The sequence below is a fragment of the Ovis canadensis genome, chromosome 1 (genome assembly GCF_042477335.2).
Source record: "Ovis canadensis isolate MfBH-ARS-UI-01 breed Bighorn chromosome 1, ARS-UI_OviCan_v2, whole genome shotgun sequence".
In the NCBI taxonomy this organism is placed as follows: Eukaryota; Metazoa; Chordata; class Mammalia; order Artiodactyla; family Bovidae; genus Ovis; species Ovis canadensis.
This window is the reverse complement of record NC_091245.1, coordinates 247,678,516-247,698,158: the sequence shown is the minus strand read 5'-3', so window position 1 is coordinate 247,698,158 and position 19,643 is coordinate 247,678,516. Positions and strand designations below refer to the sequence as shown.

The window sequence follows — 19,643 nt, the reverse complement described above, 5'->3', positions numbered from 1 at the left end:
GCTTATAATACTTACTGCTTGTTTTATATATGTTAAAAGACTAAACTGAAGAGACATAATAAACAAATTGAAACACAGAAAGCTATGAGAATGGCCTATTATTTTTACATGGCCTTCATTTTAGAATTAATAATATTAATGCAGGGATTTAAGGCAAATCAGAAATAAGAATAAATTAATGATGTTCTAGACACTTTTTAATTATAGACATTTTTTGTTAATTTATTTGCTTCTCTGTGCAATCATCTGAACTTCTGACTCATTTCAAATAAGTTACAATAGAATTTGGAGCTAATAGAATAATAGTTTCTTCCATAATCAAGGCTACAGTGTTATCTAGGGAAGACTTCGCTGGTACATGTGTGTGTGTGTGTGTGTGTGTGTGTGTGTGTGTGTGTGTGGCAGGAGGAGGTGGGAGGGGATGGCTATTTGTGATTTCAAATTTGGTTAGATTCAATGGCAAATACTCATAATTTGTTGTTGTTCAGTTGCTAAGTTGTGTCCAACTCTTTGCAACTCTCTGGACCATAGCCTGCCAGGCTCCTCTGTCCATAGGATTTCCCAGGTAAGAATATTGGAGTGCATTGCCATTTCTTTCTCTAGGGATCTTCCAGACCCAGGGATTGAACCCATGTCTCCTGCAGTGCAGATGGATTATTTATCACTGAGCCACCTGGGAAACCCCATTCATAACTTACATTTATATTATTATGCCTTTTTTTTTGGAAGTCACTCCTTAACAGGTGTTTTTGTTTGTTTACTTAAAAAGAGATTCTCATTCTTAAAAAGTCTGAAAATTCTTGCTACGTACAATCTCAAAAAGGATTTAGAGTCCCCTCCCATGTTACTGAGTCAAGAATTGTATGTTGAATAACTGGTCTTCCCTAGTGGTTCAGCACCAAAGAATCCACCTTTGAATTAACCTTGTTTGAATTATTTGAAGAATAAAATTCATTGAAGATTTAGAAAGTTTGAAGGCTGAAAATTTATTCTATGCTATGACAAGAGGAAGAAGATTACTGTTCCCCATATACTTGTTATAAGAAGGTGCTGGGTTTTCATCTGCATCATGAATGAAATGCTCACTTCATATAAGGCTGTAAGTAGTTGGAGGACATCAAGGAATATAATCATCTGACTGCTGTGACAGAGAAAAAGGGTGATAGAAGCAGAGTTGAAGTCAGAGAAGTGGTATGTTACAATCACTTTCTTTTATACTAACAGACACTGTCCAGTTTTCATTTAGATATGGCTATATACACAACCTGGTGACTGAACAGCAACAGAGTGACCAATTGATTCCCTCTCAAATACTGAGTAAGCCCAGTGTGCCCAAGGTAAAAGTCCGCTGAAAGACGTTGAGTAACACACATGGTTTCTGTGCCATGTTGAGCTTATTAGAGTGTGCAAGACCATAATGGTTAGACTAGTTCACAAGCCTGAATGGTCATCAGACTCACCTGAGGGCTCATTCAATCCATACTGCTGGGCCCTACCCTCAGATGTTCTAACAAGTTCCCAGGAAACATTGATACTGCTATCTAGGGGCCCTATTTTGAGAACTATTGCATTAGAAGATGCTTAAGAGATTTTGAGACAAGATTTTTCTGCCTTTTTCTGCCTTTACATATGACAAGATTTTTTTTCCTGTGTAACTTATCAGAAAAAAAACAGCTGTGACATCACTCTAAGATACAATATGCAAATATTTTCACATTGTTTTACATTCCAACAAACATATATTATGTATATCTAAAACATATATGGTTTTATATCTATCCATTTATCTCTATGACTTATTAAAATATAGTTTTTTAACAGAATGGTTTGGTTAGAAAAGGATTGGAAATAAATCTCTAAGGATTAAATACCACAGCTCCCCCACCCCCAGGGTGATTTCAGTGACTTGCTATTGGCTTTTGCAGAGAAAAGGGTAAGAAAAATTCAAAAGAGATCTCAAGCATATCAGATATCTTGATTTGTTCTGTACTTTTCCAAAAATACTTTAGCACTGAGATGTTCTAATATTTGAGATTAATAATATTTTAAAATAATAAAATTAGTTAAATGTGAGTACTTTGGTTTGACTCATCTACACATTTGGGTGTCTTTTCTTTAAACTGTACACTTTAGACTTCTTCAATTCAATCTTTTTTTTTCATTATTTAGTTTTGGTTGCCCTAGGTCTTCATTGCTGTGCTTGGGCTTTCTCTAGAAGCACTGAGTTGGGGCTCTTCTTCTTTGTTGTGCACGGGCTTTTCATAGCAGTGGCTTCTCTTGTTGCAGAGCATGAGCTCTAGATGCATGGGTTTCAATATTGCAGCAGCTGGGCTCCGTAGTTTTGGCTCAGGGACTCTAGAGTGAGGGCTCAATAGTTGCCCTGGAGCATGTGAGAATATCCTAGAACAGGGATCTAACCCATGTCCCCTGCATTGCCAGGCAGATTCTCAGCCACTGTACCACCAGGGAAATTTCCCAATCTTAAAACCCTGTCTGGAAAAGGGATTGCTGGGAGAAGATGTTGGGTGAATAGCTGTGGAGTATCTGTCTGAGCCCCCCATTCTTCCTTGTTGTGGGCTGGTGGAGACTTAGAAGGGCTCCCACTCTCTCCTCTGGCTCTCCTCTGCCCACCCTTGATAGGAATTTGAAAATGACAGACCCTTTTGAAAATGGCAGAATTTGAAAATGACCCTTATAAGGGGCAGGCCTCTTAGCAGAGAAGACGCCTCCAGTTCTCCTCCTAGGAGTCTGTCTGATCTTGGCGGGAAGTGTCACCATCATGGGTCTCCTGGCACATTATCTCCATGTCTTGTTTTGTCTGGAGACAGACTAGGCAAACAGTTGAGGCTTCAAGTTTTTGTTGGAAGATTGCCTCTGATTTTTTTTTTCCCAGCATGGTTTTTGTTATCTGGGGCATGGCAAATTAGCATATATTTGTGAAAGTTCAGCACCCTATGTCTACTGAAAAACATCTCATTTTTTTTAACTTTTATTTTTTATTGAAGTATAGTTAATTTACAATGTTGTATTAGTTTCAGCTGTACAACACAGTGATTCTGATAGACAGATAGATAGATATTCTTTTTCAGAATATTTTCTCCTGTAGATTATTACCAAATTAAGTCTAGTTCCCTGTGTTTTACAGTAGATCCTTGTTGGTAATGTATTTTACATATAGAAGTGTGTATTAATATATGTTAATCCCAGCCTCCTAATTTATCCCTTCTCCCTATCTTCCCTTTTGATATCCATACATTTGTTTTACATGTCTCTAGGTCTATTTCTCTTTTGTAAATAAGTTTTTTTTTTTTCACTGAGAAGCATTTTAATCTTTATTTGATCAGAAGCTACAAGGGTGTGATGGTAGTGGAATTGTAGTTGTCTTCATAAGGTATGAATTTGAAAGGTGGATCTCATATTCACAAGGAAATTGAGAAAGGTTCAAAAGGAGATGACTCATAAGTAGGTTGAAGCATGGATGTATAATTACATCATGTGTATCTATAACATTTTTTTAATTTGTATGTTTAAGTTTTCAATGCATATTGTTCTTAAACAGTTTGTTTTGACTTCAAAGCATATTATGAAGATTTTTCCAGCTTGGTTAGTATAGACATACTTTATGCTTTTTAATGGTAGCCTAAATTTGTTGTTGTATGGTTGAGTTCTAACTGATTTAACCAATCTCCTGTTGATGCACTTTTGTTATCTCCATATTGTTGCAATATATAGCAAATGATACTACAGTGACTATGTGTGTATGTGTTTGTGTGTCTTTGTATGCATGTAAGAATATAACTATGAGACAAATTCCTCAAAACTAAAGTTTCTGGATTGACATATATGCACATTTGGAATTTGGAGTTATTGTCTAAATGTCCTTTAAAATCCATATTTAGAATTCCACTCACATTTGAGAATGACTTTTTTCATTCCCCTCACATATTTATAAGATATTCTGATAAGTGATAAGATGTATAGACTAGATATTTTGATTTATACTTATCTAATCATTAAGTTTATCATCATATATATTAATAGTTATTTGCATCCTATGTTTAGTTACTTGTTCTTTTTTCCATAACTTTGCACACTGTAGCTGATTTTTAGAAAAATTATTTTTATAAATGATATTCTAATAGTTATATAGTTTTATTTTAAATTTTCAAATTACTAAAGTTCTGGAATCTAGTTTTGAATAAACCATAAGGCAGGGGTCTAGGTTTACTTATTTTCTGAATAATTTGCCAATTCTTCCAATGCTTGTTGTGGACAAAATAATTAACTCACTGATTTGATTTGTCATCTTTATAATATAAAAAATTATCTCATGCCTATATCTGTATCTGGATTCTCTTTTGTTCATATGAACAAAAAACTTCCTTGTTGGCTAGTTTTCTGTGTATCAGGGATTGTAGAAAATGCATATTCTCCACAGAACAATAGCCTGTGGAAAACCATAGGGCCATGAGGCAAGTGCTTCATTAAATGCAAAGATTTTAGTGTGGTTGGAGCTTTAAGTTTAAGAAAAAATAATTACAAACATTATTAGGAAGTCCAGAGCAAAATCAATGAAAAAAATTACTGTAAATAAAACACCACTCTCTGATAGAAACATATTAATAATATTTATCCATTTCAATTTGTTTTAGATTATCCATAAGTGGCCTTATTTTAGGTCTTTATGATTTTCTTATAGAAGATCAATATATTTAAGTACAAAATTTTAATGAATCTTTGCCTTTAACCCATTATTGTTAGTTTCTCAAAGTAAATATTTTCACCTATTTCTGTAGTTTTCCTCTCTTTCCTTCGGAAGAAGAAATACTGAGAAAAAGATGTTCTGGGATTTTGGTGTTTTCATCTAATCTTACTGAATTTCTCAGCTTCTTCCTCCCTCCCTCCCTCCTTTCCTTCCTTCCTCTGGAGTTCAACAGAACCTAAATATAAGATCATGTGACAGTGGAAGCAATGGCATACATGTAGACAGAAATTGTGCATTACAGTGTTGGTCGTTAATTTTTCATCCTCAGTGTTGACACTTTTGTAAAACAATTTCAACCATAGTAGCCTGCATGCTCACGTGTCCAAACGTTGCCTACTGCACCTACATCTTTCCATTGCTATTATCAACCCTAATGCAAATTAACAACAAAAAAACCCAGACTCACAACTCATTAGATTTTTTAGTTAGAACTTATTCTCTTTTTATTCTCTTTTCCCATTTCCTTCCTGTCAGGTATCCAGATAGCTGCAGGCAAGAAAAACACTCTCAAAAGTTATTTTGACTTAAATCAGCATCACTTCCAAGGTTTAACCATTAACATGTAATTAAAATGTCATAATACTTACTTTTAAATTGCTGATTCAGATTCACATATCTTAATGTAATCTAAATTTTTCAAAAATATCGGCTTCCCTGCACCAAACAGACAAATAAAACAACAATATTGTTTCAGATTTGCTAATAAAATTAACGTACTGTTCTACAACTCCAAAATATTCACTGAAATAAATTTAAGCTTCTTTTTGTTGTTGTGGAAAGGCTGAATGTTTAAGGATATTTCCTTTCCAATATCATAGGTATGGTACACAGGGAAAATAATGTAAGAGATTCCTGGGAAAATAACATAAGAGAAATGTGAGAGAATGCTGTTTATAATGATCGGTAGTTTCAAAGCTCTACATTGGAGCATGTAAATATGCCAAATTGACTGTTGCGAAAATAGACAATTTGTGAAATTCTGGACATTTTCCACATCCAGTGATGCCAGACCCTGGAGGGGGTGGGTATTCTGGTCTAGAGGCAAGTAAACAAGTCAATAGAAAAACTGATTGTTGGAAAGACTGACCTCTGAACAATGGTATTGTTTTGCTGAGCTCCTCAAAGGGTCAAGTTAGATTTGGGAAATACTTCAGTTCTCACTGTGACATGAAACCTTGGGTGCTGATCAAAGTGCTTTGTTTTGGTATCTAAAAGCTTAGCCTCTGAGATGGTGCCAAAGGTTTGGCTGTCATGATGTGTGGGGTATGTGAGCCAAGCATTGCTGGCTTGAGAACTCTGCACATTGTTCTAAACTAGAGAATTTGCTTCTTACTGTTCCCCTTCTTGGTTTGTATAATAAAAACTCCATAATAAGAAACTGTTCTTCTTTTTTTTTTTTTTCCTAGTAGACTTGGAAAAGAATTAAGGAGCAGCCTTCTTAGTACCGTGGTATTGGGAGAGCTTAGGGGAGACAATGACTTGGTTGAAATGAAAAATGATATAAAAGACTCTATGAAGACCACTAATGTGGGTCCCAAATAGTTGAGTTTCAACCTAAGTTGAATGTGTGTCCAACCCTTGCTTTTAACATTTCTATTTATAGAAGGAAGGCAAACAGGCTGTGTTGTATCTTGTTTTCTGGAAAAGTATTAGAACCTTGTTAATTATGGTAGAGTGAACATGGCAGGAAAAGGAAAAATATAATTTTAAATATAATGGTGCATGCTGGAAACACAGATTGGCAAGCATATGGGATTCTGGCATCTGGACAGAAGCCTTCATAACCATCTGCTTCTCAGAGGTTATTTTGGCAATTTTTGCAGCCGTTTTAGTGATTCACAGGTCTGGGATAAGGATGTTAGCAAGCAGCTAGAGGGCACGGGTACGCAGAGGCAGTTACTGGGTTTTCTGTCCATACATTAGTTTCATTGTTGTGAATCTTGTCACTTTAAAATGGTCTATGTGCCTGTATTTCATTGTGATGGCAGCAGATGCTCCTCCATGCTAATAATTTTTTCCCAATTTTATTCCCCCAGTGACACTCATTTTTTGCCTTCAGAATCAATTTGGTGTATTGCCTCCCTTGGCTGTGGAGATGTTAGAAATATGTGAAGGGACTGGTGTTTTTGTGCTGCTGCTGGTTCTGAAGTGTGGAGACCTTGTTGGTAACCTCCAACTCTCCTTGGCTTTCTCATTCTACCAATATGCCTTGGGGATTTTGAGAGTTACAGCATGTTATTAATAGTTAGTGTGATGTCATGTAATAATATAATAAGAACTCACATACATAGAGTCATTTAACATAGGACTTTTATGGCTAATGATAAAGGAAAATATTAACTAACTTGATGCATTATAAATTGAAAATCTATATTAATTTTTAAAATTGAAATGCAGTTGATTTGTAATGTTATGTTAGTTTCAGGTGGACAACAAAGCAATTCAGCTACATCTATCTATCAATCTAGTTATCTATTTATCCTTTTTCAGATTCATTTCCATTACAGTTTATTACAAGATATTGAATATAGTTCCCTGTACTATACAGTAGGTCCTTGTGGTTTATCTATTTCATATATATACTAGTGTGTTTTTGCTAATCCCTAACTCCTAATTTATCCTTCTACCTTCCAATTTTCATTTGGTAACCATAAGTTTGTTTTCTATGTCTGTGAGTCTGTTTCTGTTGTATAAATAAGGTAGTTCATTTATATATATATTTTTTAGGTTCCACATATAAGTGATATCATGATATTCTTCTCTCTCTCTCACTTCACTTAGTATGATAATCTCTGCTAAGTCACTTCAGTCGTGTCCGACTCTGTGTGACCCCATAGACAGCAGCCCACCAGGCTCCCCCATCCCTGGGATTCTCCAGGCAAGAACACTGGAGTGGGTTGCCATTTCCTTCTCCAATGCATGAAAGTGAAAAGTGAAAGTGAATTTGCTCAGTTGTGTCTGACTCTAGCGACCCCATGGACTGCTGCCCACCAGGCTCCTCTGTCCCTGGGATTTTCCAGGCAAGAGTACTGGAGTGGGGTGCCGTTGCCTTCTCCATGATAATCTTTAGGTCCATCCATGTTGCTTCATATAGTGTGATTCATCCTTTGTGTGGCTGAGTAGTATTCCATTGTATAATGTACCATACCTTCTTTATCCATTCATCTGTTGATGGACACCTAAGTTACTTCCATGCATTGGCTATTGTAAATAGTGCTTCTATGAACATTGGGGTTTATGTATCTTTTTAAATTTGAGTTTTCACCTTTTCTGGGTATACACCCTGTCTATATCAATTTTTCATCATAAAAATACTATTGCTTGCTCATGCAGCTCAATAAAAGAAAAAAAAAAACAATCAAAAAGTGGGCCAAGGAAGTAGCAGACATTTCTCCAAAAAAGACATTCAGATGGCTAATAAACACATGAAAAGATGCTCAACATCACTCATTACTGGAGAAAAGCAAATCAAAACTGCAATGAGGTATCATCTCATACTGGTCAGAATGACTAGAATAAAAAAAAAAGTCTACAAACAATAAATGCTGGAGAGGGTGTGGAGAAAAGGGAACCTTCTTACTCTGCTGGTGGGAATGCAAACTGGTACAAACTAGGGTGATAGTGTGGAGATTCCTTAAAAAACTGGAAATATAGGTGTCATACAACCCAGCAATTGCACTGCTGGGCATACACACTGAGGAAACCAGAACTGAAAGAGTCACATGTACCCCACTGTTCATTGTAGCCTTTCTTACAATAACTAGTACATGGAAGCAACCTTGATGTCCATCAGCAGATGAATGGATAAGGATGTTGTGGTACATGTACAGAATGGGATATTACTCAGCTGTAAGAAAGAACATATTTGAGTCAGTTCTAATGAGGTGGATGAAGCTGGAGCCCATTATACAGAGTGAAGTAAGTTACAAAGAGAAACACCAACAGTATACTAACACACATATATGGAATTTAGAAAGATAGTAACAACGATCCTATATACAAGGCAGCAAAAGAGACACAGATGTAAAGAACAGACTTTTGGACTATGGGAGAAGGTGAGAGTGGGATGATTTGAGAGAATAGCATTTAAACATGTATATAGATGAGAATACCAGACCACCTGACCTGCCTCTTGAGAAATCTGTATGCAGGTCAGGAAGCAGCAGTTAGAACTGGACATGGAACAACAGACTGGTTCCAAATAGGAAAAGGAGTACGTCAAGGCTGTATATTGTCACCCTGCTTATTTAACTTCTATGCAGAGTACATCATGAGAAACGCTGGACTGGAAGAAACACAAGCTGGAATCAAGACTTCCGGGAGAAATATCAATCACCTCAGATATGCAGATGACACCACCCTTATGGCAGAAAGTGAAGAGGACCTAAAAAGCCTCTTGATGAAAGTGAAAGTGGAGAGTGAAAAAGTTGGCCTAAAGTTCAACATTCAGAAAACGAAGATCATGGCATCTGGTCCCATCACTTCATCGGAAATGAATGGGGAAACAGTGGAAACAGTGTCAGACTTTATTTTTGGGGGCTCCAAAATCACTGCAGATGGTGACTGCAGCCATGAAATTAAAAAGGCACTTACTCCTTGGAAGAAAAGTTATGACCAACCTAGATAGCATATTCAAAAGCAGAGATATTACTTTGCCGACTAAGGTCTGTCTAGTCAAGGCTATGGTTTTTCCTGTGGTCATGTATGGCTGTGAGAGTTGGACTGTGAAGAAGGCTGAGCATCGAAGAATTGATGCTTTTGAACTGTGGTGTTGAAGAAGACTCTTGAGAGTCCCTTGGACTACAAGGAGATCCAACCAGTCCATTCTGAAGGAGATCAGCCCTGGGATTTCTTTGGAAGGAATGATGCTAAAGCTGAAACTCCAGTACTTTGGACACCTCATGGAAGAGTTGACTCATTGGAAAAGACTCTGATGCTGGGAGGGATTGGGGGCAGGAGTAGAAGGGGACGACAGAGGATGAGATGGCTGGATGGCATCAATGACTCGATGGACGTGAGTCTGAGTGAACTGCGGGAGTTGGTGATGGACAGGGAGGCCTGGTGTGCTGCAATTCATGGGGTCACAAAGAGTCAGACATGACTGAGCGACTGAACTGAACTGAACTGATTACCATATATAAAATAGATGACCAGTGCAAGTTCAATACATGAAGCAGGGCACTCAAAGCTGGTGCTCTGGGACAACCCAGAGAGATGGGGTAGGGAGGGATGTGGGAGGGAGGTTCAGGGTGGAAGGATGCACGTGCACTCGTGGCTGATTCATGTAAATGTATGGCAAAAACCACCACAATATTGTAAAGTAATTATCCTCCAATTAAGATTAATCAATTTAAAAATAATATTGCTTGAGCATTTGCAGAGTATCAGAAAATAGGATAAATGTTTGAAACACAGGATTGTCAATATAAGGTTGTGAGTAAAGGGCTTGTGGGTGAGAATGAAAAAAATGGGAGTAGGAGAGCCCTCTGCAGGACCATTTGGTAGTGGCTCTCAATGTCTTAAAAGCATGCGTTCTATGACTACTCAGCCCAACCTCATTCTTCTAAGACTCCATCTATCCTGTAGAAATATTATAACATACTCATAGGATTGTATATGCTAACTGAAAGATTAGTAGAGAAAAATGAAAATGACCTAAGTGTCATTCAATAGAAAATGGTTAAATAAATTTTGGAAATGCCATACTATGGACTATCATATACTATTTTAAAACGTTAGATTGATCCACAAGGACTGATATGCAAGGATACCTGTGATCTAGTTTTAAGTTAAAAAACTTACTTAAAAGAACATATACAGCATATTTCTATTGTAAAAACCAGTATTGATTTATTTAAATGTGTAAATATGCAGAAGATATGTACTGAGGATTGAATGCTTTTGTCCTTTCAAAATTCATATTTTGAAACCCTAATCCCCAATTTGATAGCATTTGAAGGTGAGGCCTTTGGGAGGTAATTAGATTTAGGTGAGGTCACAAGAGTGAAGCTTTAATACTTTGGCCACCTGATGTGGTCTTTCCATTAGGAAAGACCCTGATTCTGGGAATGATTGAAGGCAAGAGAAGGGGGCGGCAGATGATGAGATGATTAGATAACACCACCAACTTAATGGACATGAATTTGAGCAAACTCCAGGTAATAGTGCAGAACAGGGGAGCCTGGTGTGCTGCTGTCCATGGGGTCACAAACAGTCAGACAGGACTTAGTGACTGAACAACAACAACGAGTGTGATCATGATGGCATTAGTGTTTTTATGAAAAGAGATCAGAACTCGTGGCCCCCTCACCCTCTGTCATGTGAGGAAACAGCAAGAAGGTGGCCATCTGCAAACCAGTAAGACAGCACTCACCAGAAATGAGCCATGCTGGCATCCCGAACTTAGACTTCCCAGCCTTTCAGAACTTTGGGAAATATCTATCTGTTGTTTAGCCTTCCACGCATGCATCCATGCTCAGTTGCATCTGACTCTTTGTGACCCCAAGTACTATAGCTCTCCAGGCTCTTCTGTCCATGGAATTCTCCAGGCAGGAAAACTGGACTGGATTTCCATTCCCTTCTCCAGGGGATCTTCCCAACTCTGGAATCGAACATGCCTCTCTTGCATCTCCTGCACTGGCAGGCAGATTCTTTACCAAGGTACCACTTGAGAAGTCCTTAAGCCTTCCAGTCTGGAGAATTTTGTTACAGCAGCTTGAATTGAGATGATATGGAGGACTTCCAGGTAGATTCTAAATACGGCATTATTAACTCTGGGGTGAGATGAGGTGGACAGAATAAGAGATTCTCCTTTTTTCAATATATGGTTCTTTATTGTTTGAATCTTGTCAAATAAGTGTTTTATTTGTAGAGGAAAGAAGGACAGAAGCCCTGCCTCAGCTGAGGATTGATATTTGGCAATAAATCAACTGATACAACATATATCACAAAAGCCCTTGAGAGAGATCTCAAAAACACAATTCCAACTTCCTGGAGCAGCTCATACTGGTATCCAAGCTTTCTTTGTCCTTATAATGTGCCTATTGATGATCATGCAATGTAGGGTCATAAGTAATAGAGAGGCCAGATATCAGGGAGGGTGGCCAAATCTTGCAATGAGAGAGAAGGTTTTGGCTTAAGAAAGTCTCTGACATAGGAAAAGACCATCAAGTTGTCTGTTTCCACACTCTGGTGAATGTTATGAGACCAATCAAGTTTTATGAGATGCTCTGAGTCAGGGATTTCCCTGGTGGTCCAGCAGTTAAGAATCTGTGTTTCAATGCATGGAATGAGGGTTGGATCCCTGGTCATGAAACTAAGATCCCACATGCCGGGGGGGCAGCTAAGCTAGTGTGGCATGACTACTGAACCTGTGTGCTCTGGAGCCCATGCATCACAACTAGAGAAGCCTGCACACGGTGCAACTAAGACCTGGTACAACTAAGTAAGTAAGTAAATAAATATAAAAAAGATGCTCTGAGCCAGATGTGTTCCGGTGCTCAGTTCTTTGAGCTCTCAGGGATCTAGGACTACTGCAGGGGTTTCTCATATTGGTTTTGGAAAGCTTTTTAAAAGCAAAAATTAGATCCCATTATACTCTAATTTTTATCTATAACAAATTCCGAGTGCTGCAAAGAAATTTGCACAAAATCTCTTATCCTCAAGGATTTAAAAATAGTGGAAGTGCTGTTTAAGGTGGTGAGTGCCAGCAAAAGGGATTTTGATATATTTACTAAACAAGCTTTGGTTTGCAGTAATTAGTAAAGCACAGAGGAAGAGTCTACATCATATATACAGATATATTTATTTTTCTACTTTTTAAACTGTGTTCTGAACATATCCAAGACAGAGAAGAGTGCGATGAATATTCAGGTACCTCTCACCTTAATACATTAACCAACAAGGTTCTGCATTAACTTCCATTTGTGCACCTTAAAAAAAAATTTTTTTTCCTGGAGTATTGTAAAGAAAATCCTAGGCATAGTATCACATTAGCCATAAATACTTCAATGTGAAAAGGACATTGAAAATAAAGATAAACCAAATGACATATCTACATAGACAATAATAGTTTCACCCACTACTTCGATACTTGAAATCTCACTTTTGTTTTACATTTTACACTTGTCCTAATTTAAGATGAATAATATAGGATTATCATAAGAATTATTTATAAAATAAACTGAGTAGAAAGATAATTTATAAAACAATAGATGTTAAAACTCTTTGGAGAGCAACATTATAACCTACAAAGAGAAGTGTTTCTTTTGTAAATTATTATGTTTGTTTTACTGTACTTCAATAAGAAAAACGAAAAAATTATTGACCCAGAGGGATGGGATGGGGAGGGAGGTGGGAAGGGGGTTCAGGATGGGGAACACATGTACACCCATGGCGGATTCATGTCAATATATAGCAAAACCACTACAATATTGTAATTAGCCTCTAATTAAAATAAATAAATTTATATTTAAAAAAAGAAAAAGAAAAAAGTCTACAATATCAAATTCTGCAATGGGCACCAAGACAAATGAGACTGCTGGTCCTATGAAATTGTGCATGTGTTCTTATTCACCTATAAAATGGGAGACTTGGAATAAATGTCAAAAATGTCTTCAAGAAAATAAAAAGGTTCCTAATACAAGACATATAAAACATTTTCATATATGATTACTATTAATTAGATAAAGAATATTCAGGAGCAATCAAAATAATCCTGGATATCTGTAAATACTATCAACAATTGGGAAAAACATAGTTATCCATAAGAGAATTCAACTTATTATTTATTTGTATATTTACTAAAAATTTTATTTTATTGATATATAATTGGCATACAATATTATGTTAGTTTCAAGTGTACAGCACAATTATTCTATATCTGTATATATTGTTAAATGATTACAATAATAAGTCTAGACAACATCCGTTACCTCACGTAGTTACAAATCTATTTCTCTTGTAAGGAGACCTTTTAAGATATAGTCTCTTAGCAATCAAATATTCAGTATTATTAACTTTAGTCATCATACTGTACATTACATTCCTATAACTTATTTATTTTACAACTGGAAGTTGTGTCTTTTGCCTCTGTTCACCCATTGTGTCCATCTCTTAGTCTCTGCTCTCATCTCTGGCAAGCACATATTTATTCTCTGTATTTATGAGTTTTTTTTTAATTCCACATGTAAGTGAGAGAATACATCTGTCTTTCTGTGTCTTGCTAATTTAGTGAAGCATAATGCCCTTCAAATCTATTTATGTTGTCACAATGGCAAGATTGCCTTCATTTTGATGGTTGAATAGTATTCCATGTGTATTTCTATATATGTGTATATACATAAAAATTCCATGTGTTTTTATATATATGTGTATGGTAGAAAGTTCTGACAAAATATGGCCCACCAGAGAAAAGAATGGCAAAACACTCTAGTATCGTTGCCTTGAGAACCACATGAAGTGAAGTGAAGTGAAGTGAATTTGCTCAGTTGTGTCTGACTCTTTGAGACCCCATGGACTCTTGCCCACCTGGCTCCTCCTTCCATGAGATTCTCCAGGCAAGAGTACTGGAGTGGGTTGCCATTTCATTCTCCAGGGGATCTTCCCAACCCAGGGATCAAACCCGGGTCTCCTGCATTCCAGACAGACGCTTTAACCTCCTGAACAGTATGAAAAGGCAAAAAGATGAGAAACTAAAAGATGAATTCTCCAGGTTGGTAGGTGCCCAATATGCTACTGGAGAAGAGTGGAGAAATAACTCCAGAAAGAATGAAGAGATGGAGCCAAAGCAAAAACAATACCCAGTTGTGGATGTGACTAGTGATGGAAGTAAAATCCGATGCTGTAAAGAACAATATTGCATACGAACCTGGAACATAAAGTTTATGAATCAACCTTGGAAGTGCTCAGACAGGAGATGACAAGAGTGAACATTGATATTTTAGGAATCACTGAACTAAAATGGACTGGAATGGGTGATTTTAACTCAGATGACCATTATATCTACTACTGTGGTCAAGAATCCCTTAGAAGAAATGGAGTAGCCCTCATAGTCAACAAAAGAGTCCAAAATGCAGTACTTGGATGCAATCTCAAAAATGACGGAATGATCTCTGTTTGCTTCCAAGGCAAACCATTCAATATCAGAGTAATCCAAATATATGCCCCAACCAGTAATGCTAAAGAAGCTGAAGTTGAATGGTTCTATGAAGACCTATAAGACCTTCTAGAACTAACACCAAAAAAAGATGTCCTTTTCATTATAGGGGACTGGAATGCAAAAGTAGGAAATGAAGAGATACCTGGAATAATAGGCAAATTTGGCCTCAGAGTACAAAATGAAGCAGGACAAAGGCTAATAGAATTTTGCCAAGAGAATGCACTGGTCATAGCAAACACCCTCTCCCAACAACACGAGAGAACACTCTACACATGGACATTACCAGATGGTCAATACAAAAATCTGATTATATTCTTTGCAGCCAAAGATATAGAATTCTCTACAGTCAGCAAAAGCAAGACTGGGAGCTGACTATGGCTCAGCTCATGAACTCCTTGTTGCCAAATTCAGAGTTAAATTGAAGAAAGTAGGGAAAACCACTAGATCATTCAGGTATGACCTAAATCAAATCCCTTACGAATATACAGTGGAAGTGACAAACAGATTCAAGGGATTAGATTTGATAAACAGAGTGCCTGAAGAATTATGGATGGAGGCTCATGACATTGTACAAAAGGCAGTGATCAAGACCATTCCCTGGGGAAAAAAAGTGCAAAAGGCAAAATGATTATCTAGGAGGCCTTAAAAGTAGCTGAGAAGAGAAGAGACGCTAAAGGCAAATGAGAAATGGAAAGATATACCCATTTGAATGCAGAGTTCCAAAGAATAGGAAGGAGAGATATGAAAGCCTTCTTCAGTGATCAATGCAAAGAAATAGAGGATAACAATAGAATGGGAAAGACTAGAGATCTCTTTAAGAAAATTAGCGCTATCAAGAGAACGTTTTATGCAAAGATGGGCACAATTAAGGACAGAAAGGGTATGGACCTAACAAGCAATTAAGAAGAGTTGGCAACAATGCGCAGAAGAACTATACAGAAAAGATCTTCATGACCCAGATAACCATGATGTGTGATCATTCACCTAGAGCCAACATCCTAGAATACGAAGTCAAGTGGGACTTAGAAAGCATCACTATGAACAAAGCTAGTGGAGGTGATGGAATTTTAGTTGAGCTATTTCAAATCCTAAAAGATGATGCTGTGAAAGCACTGCTCTCAATATGCCAGCAAATTTGGAAAACTCAGCAATGGCCATAGGACTGGAAAAGGTCAGTTTTCATTCCAATCCCATTAAAAGGCAATGTCAAAGGATGTTCAAACTACCGCACAATTGCACTCATCTCATCTCCTAGTAAAATAATGCTCAAAATTCTCCAAGTCAGGCTTCAACAATATGTGAACCAAGAAATTCCAGACGTTCAAGCTGGATTTAGAAAAAGCAGAGGAACCAGAGATCAAACTGCCAACATCCACTGGGTCATTGAAAAAGCAAGAGAGTTCCAGAAGAACATCTATTTTTGCTTTATTGACTATGCCAAAGCCTTTGACTGTGTGGATCACAATAAACTGGAAAATTCTTCAACAAATGGGAATACCAGACCACCTTACTTGCCTCCTGAGAAATCTGTATGGAGGTCGAGAAACAACAGTTAGAACTAGACATGGAACAACAGACTGGTTCCAAATTGGGAAAGGAGTATGTCAAGGTTGTATATTGTCACCCTGCTTATATAAATTATATGCATGATGTCGCATATGAAATGCCAGGCTGGAAGAAGCACAAGCTAGAATCAAGATATCTGGGAGAAATATCAATAATCTCAGATATGCAGATGACACCACCCTTATGATAGAAAGCAAAGAAGAACTATAGAGCCTCCTGATGAAAGTGAAGAAGGAGCGTGAAAAAGTTGGCTTAAAACTCAACATTCAGAAAACTAAGATTATTACGTTTGTTTCCATCACTTCATGGCAAATAGATGGTGAAACAATGGAAACAGTGAGAGACTTTACTTTGGGGGGCTCCAAAATCACTGCAGATGGTGACTTCAGCCATGAAATGAAAAGACGCATGCTCTTTGGAAGAAAAGCTATGAGCAACCTAGACAGCATATTAAAAAGCAGAGACATATCCTTGTCAACAAAGGTCTGTCTCATCAAAGCTATGGTTTTTCCCAGTAGTCACGTATGGATGTGCGCATTGGACTATAAAGAAAGCTGTGAGTGAGTGAGTGAAGTTGCTCAGTCATGTCCGACTCTTTGCTACCCCATGGACTGTAGCCTACCAGGCTCCTCCATCCATGGGATTTTCCAGGCAAGAATACTGGAGTGAGTTGCCATTTCCTTCTCCAGGAGACCTTCCCGACCCAGGGATTGAACCCTGGTTTCCTGCATTGTAGGTAGATGCTATACCGTCTGAACTAGGAGTGCCGAATAATTGATGCTTTTTAACTGTTGTGTTGGAGAAGACTTGAGAGTCCCTTGGACTGCAAGGAGATCCAACCAGTCAATCCTAAAGGAAATCAGTCCTGATTATTCACTGGAAGGTCTGATGCTGAAGCTAAAAACCAATACTTTGGCCTCCTGATGAGAAGAACGACTTATTGAAAAGACCCTGATGCTGGGAAAGATTGCAGGCAGGAGGAGAAGGGGACGACAGAGGATGAGATGGCTGAATAGCATCACTCACTTGATCGACATGAGTTTGAGTAAGCTCCAGGGGTTGGTGATGGACAGGGAAGCCTGGTGTGCTGCACTCCAAAGAGTCCGGAGAGTCTGACACGACTGAGCTACTGGACTGAAACTGAAATATATGTATATATATATATATATATATATATATGCACACACACACAAATTTTCTTTATCCATTATTCATCAATAGACACTTAGATTACTTCATGTCTTGGCCACTATAAATAATAATGTGGTATAAGTAGTACTATTATAAACTGGGGGTGCATGCATCTTTTTGAGTTACCATTTTCCTTTCTTTCAGATGAACCAAAAATTGGAAATGATGGATCATATGGTAATTGTACTTTTAATATTTTTATCAAACTCTATACTGTTTTCCCTAATGTCTGCACCAATTTTCATCTTTTTTTTTTAATGACTCTCTAAACTAAAAGAGCAGAGTATAGTCCTAAAAAATATAAATGGGATTATTTGGGTTGTCTTTATTTACTTGTTGTTGTTACTAATAATGCATTAACAATAAATTTAGGCTTGTAAACTATATAAAGCAGATGCTGATTACTTTGTTTCTTTACTATTCACTCACATATTTAGTTTAGGAAAGACTCAGCCCATTTGAAGATAGTGGTGCCTCTTGTTTTTTCCCGTAATTAATCACATTTGCCAGTTCCAAACTTTCTAGTCTGCAGGGATGACCTTAACCAACAGGATTTAAATAAAACTGCTTCAACTTCCATCACAAGACTAGGAACCTGTGAGAAATTCTGTTCCCATCTTAAGAGATTGGAGATCTTTGTTAGATTTCAATTTATCATTGTCTCCTCTTGCTCTACTTTTTGGTGTTGGTCAAGCTCCCCACTCTCAGGCATTCTGTTACTTTCATACCTACATTGACCCACACACCACCCAGTTTATTTCACCTTCAAAAGGCTCATCCTCAGGAGACAGGCAACTGATGCTGGTGTTTGGGGAGTTAGCGCATGGATAATTATTTCATCTCCACCCTCAACTGCCTCTTAGTCCTTCTTGCCCTCTGCTTACCTCACCAGCTTCACCCACAGAGGTGGGCAGCCACCGCATCCAGTCATCTTGCTGGGCCTTCTCTTCTTCCTTCTTAGACCCTTCATCATGCATGTCCCAGCTTTTGACGCTTAAACTTCTTCTAACATATCCTCTGCTAAATGATTCAGTATCCTTTGTTTAACATATCTGGCTGAATAACTGTGCCTGAGCACTTCATTTTTTATATGTAGGAAGGATTTTTTTGAATGCAGTGTGCCAAAGGGAGAAAAATTATTTTATTCCCCTAGAAGACAGGGATCCTAGTTATGGGCAGATTTAAATGGCAATTTTTACCCTCTTGATTACATTCTCTCTATATATCCTCTTTCTCCGGTGCACTCTCTTTCCTTGTTCCTCTTGCTCTCCGTCTGTCTCTATTTATCAACTCACCCAACCATCTACACAGTTTCACAAATATTTGAGCAAGGGCAAGCTGACATACACATACTCTCAAACATTACCTCGCCTGTCTCTGAGCTCATTCTTCCAAGAGACAAGTAAGAAAATATCCTGTGGGCAAGTTAAGTGATTTTGGAAATGTGAGAAAATTCTTATATGGATGGCTTTTCATATAAGCCCCTCTGGATGACAAAGCAGAGGGATTCAGTGAAGATTGTTTTACTGCTGGGTAAGTGGGAAATTATCAGAAGGCTTCACAGATTGGCAGAGCTTGGAGAGAGAGAGAGAGAGAGGGAGAGAGAGAGAGAGAGAGAGAGAGAGAGAACACACCACTCCCCTAAACAGATCTCTTCACTATGACCCCTTTACACCTCTGCTTATATACTTAGAGGAATGTAGGCCTTATTCCTCTGTGAGAGGGCCAATTTTATTTTTTCAATAGTCCTAATTGTAAATGTTCCCTTTACATTGCATCAAAATGCGATTCTGTAACATCTATTCATTGGCCTTGGCTTTATTCTCTGGAGTCTCACAACATAAGCTTATTCATTCTTTCAAAGAATAGCATTTCAAATATTTGAAAGTAACTCTCATTTATTTCACGTAGTCATCTCTTGCCAGGCTAGACACCTCCTTTTCCTTCAGCAATGTCTTTTTT

The 19,643-nt window shown here is 37.6% G+C and overlaps 1 long non-coding RNA gene across 1 annotated transcript; it reads right to left on the bottom strand.

Annotated features, from left to right (window-relative positions):
• Positions 1 to 1,030: 1,030 nt before the first annotated feature.
• LOC138425356 (uncharacterized) lies at positions 1,031 to 18,738 on the bottom strand. Its single transcript, XR_011251184.1, has 3 exons — positions 18,566 to 18,738; positions 5,353 to 5,419; positions 1,031 to 1,141 (listed from the first exon to the last, which is right to left on the bottom strand). It is a non-coding gene; the product is annotated as an uncharacterized lncRNA (long non-coding RNA).
• Positions 18,739 to 19,643: the final 905 nt, after the last annotated feature.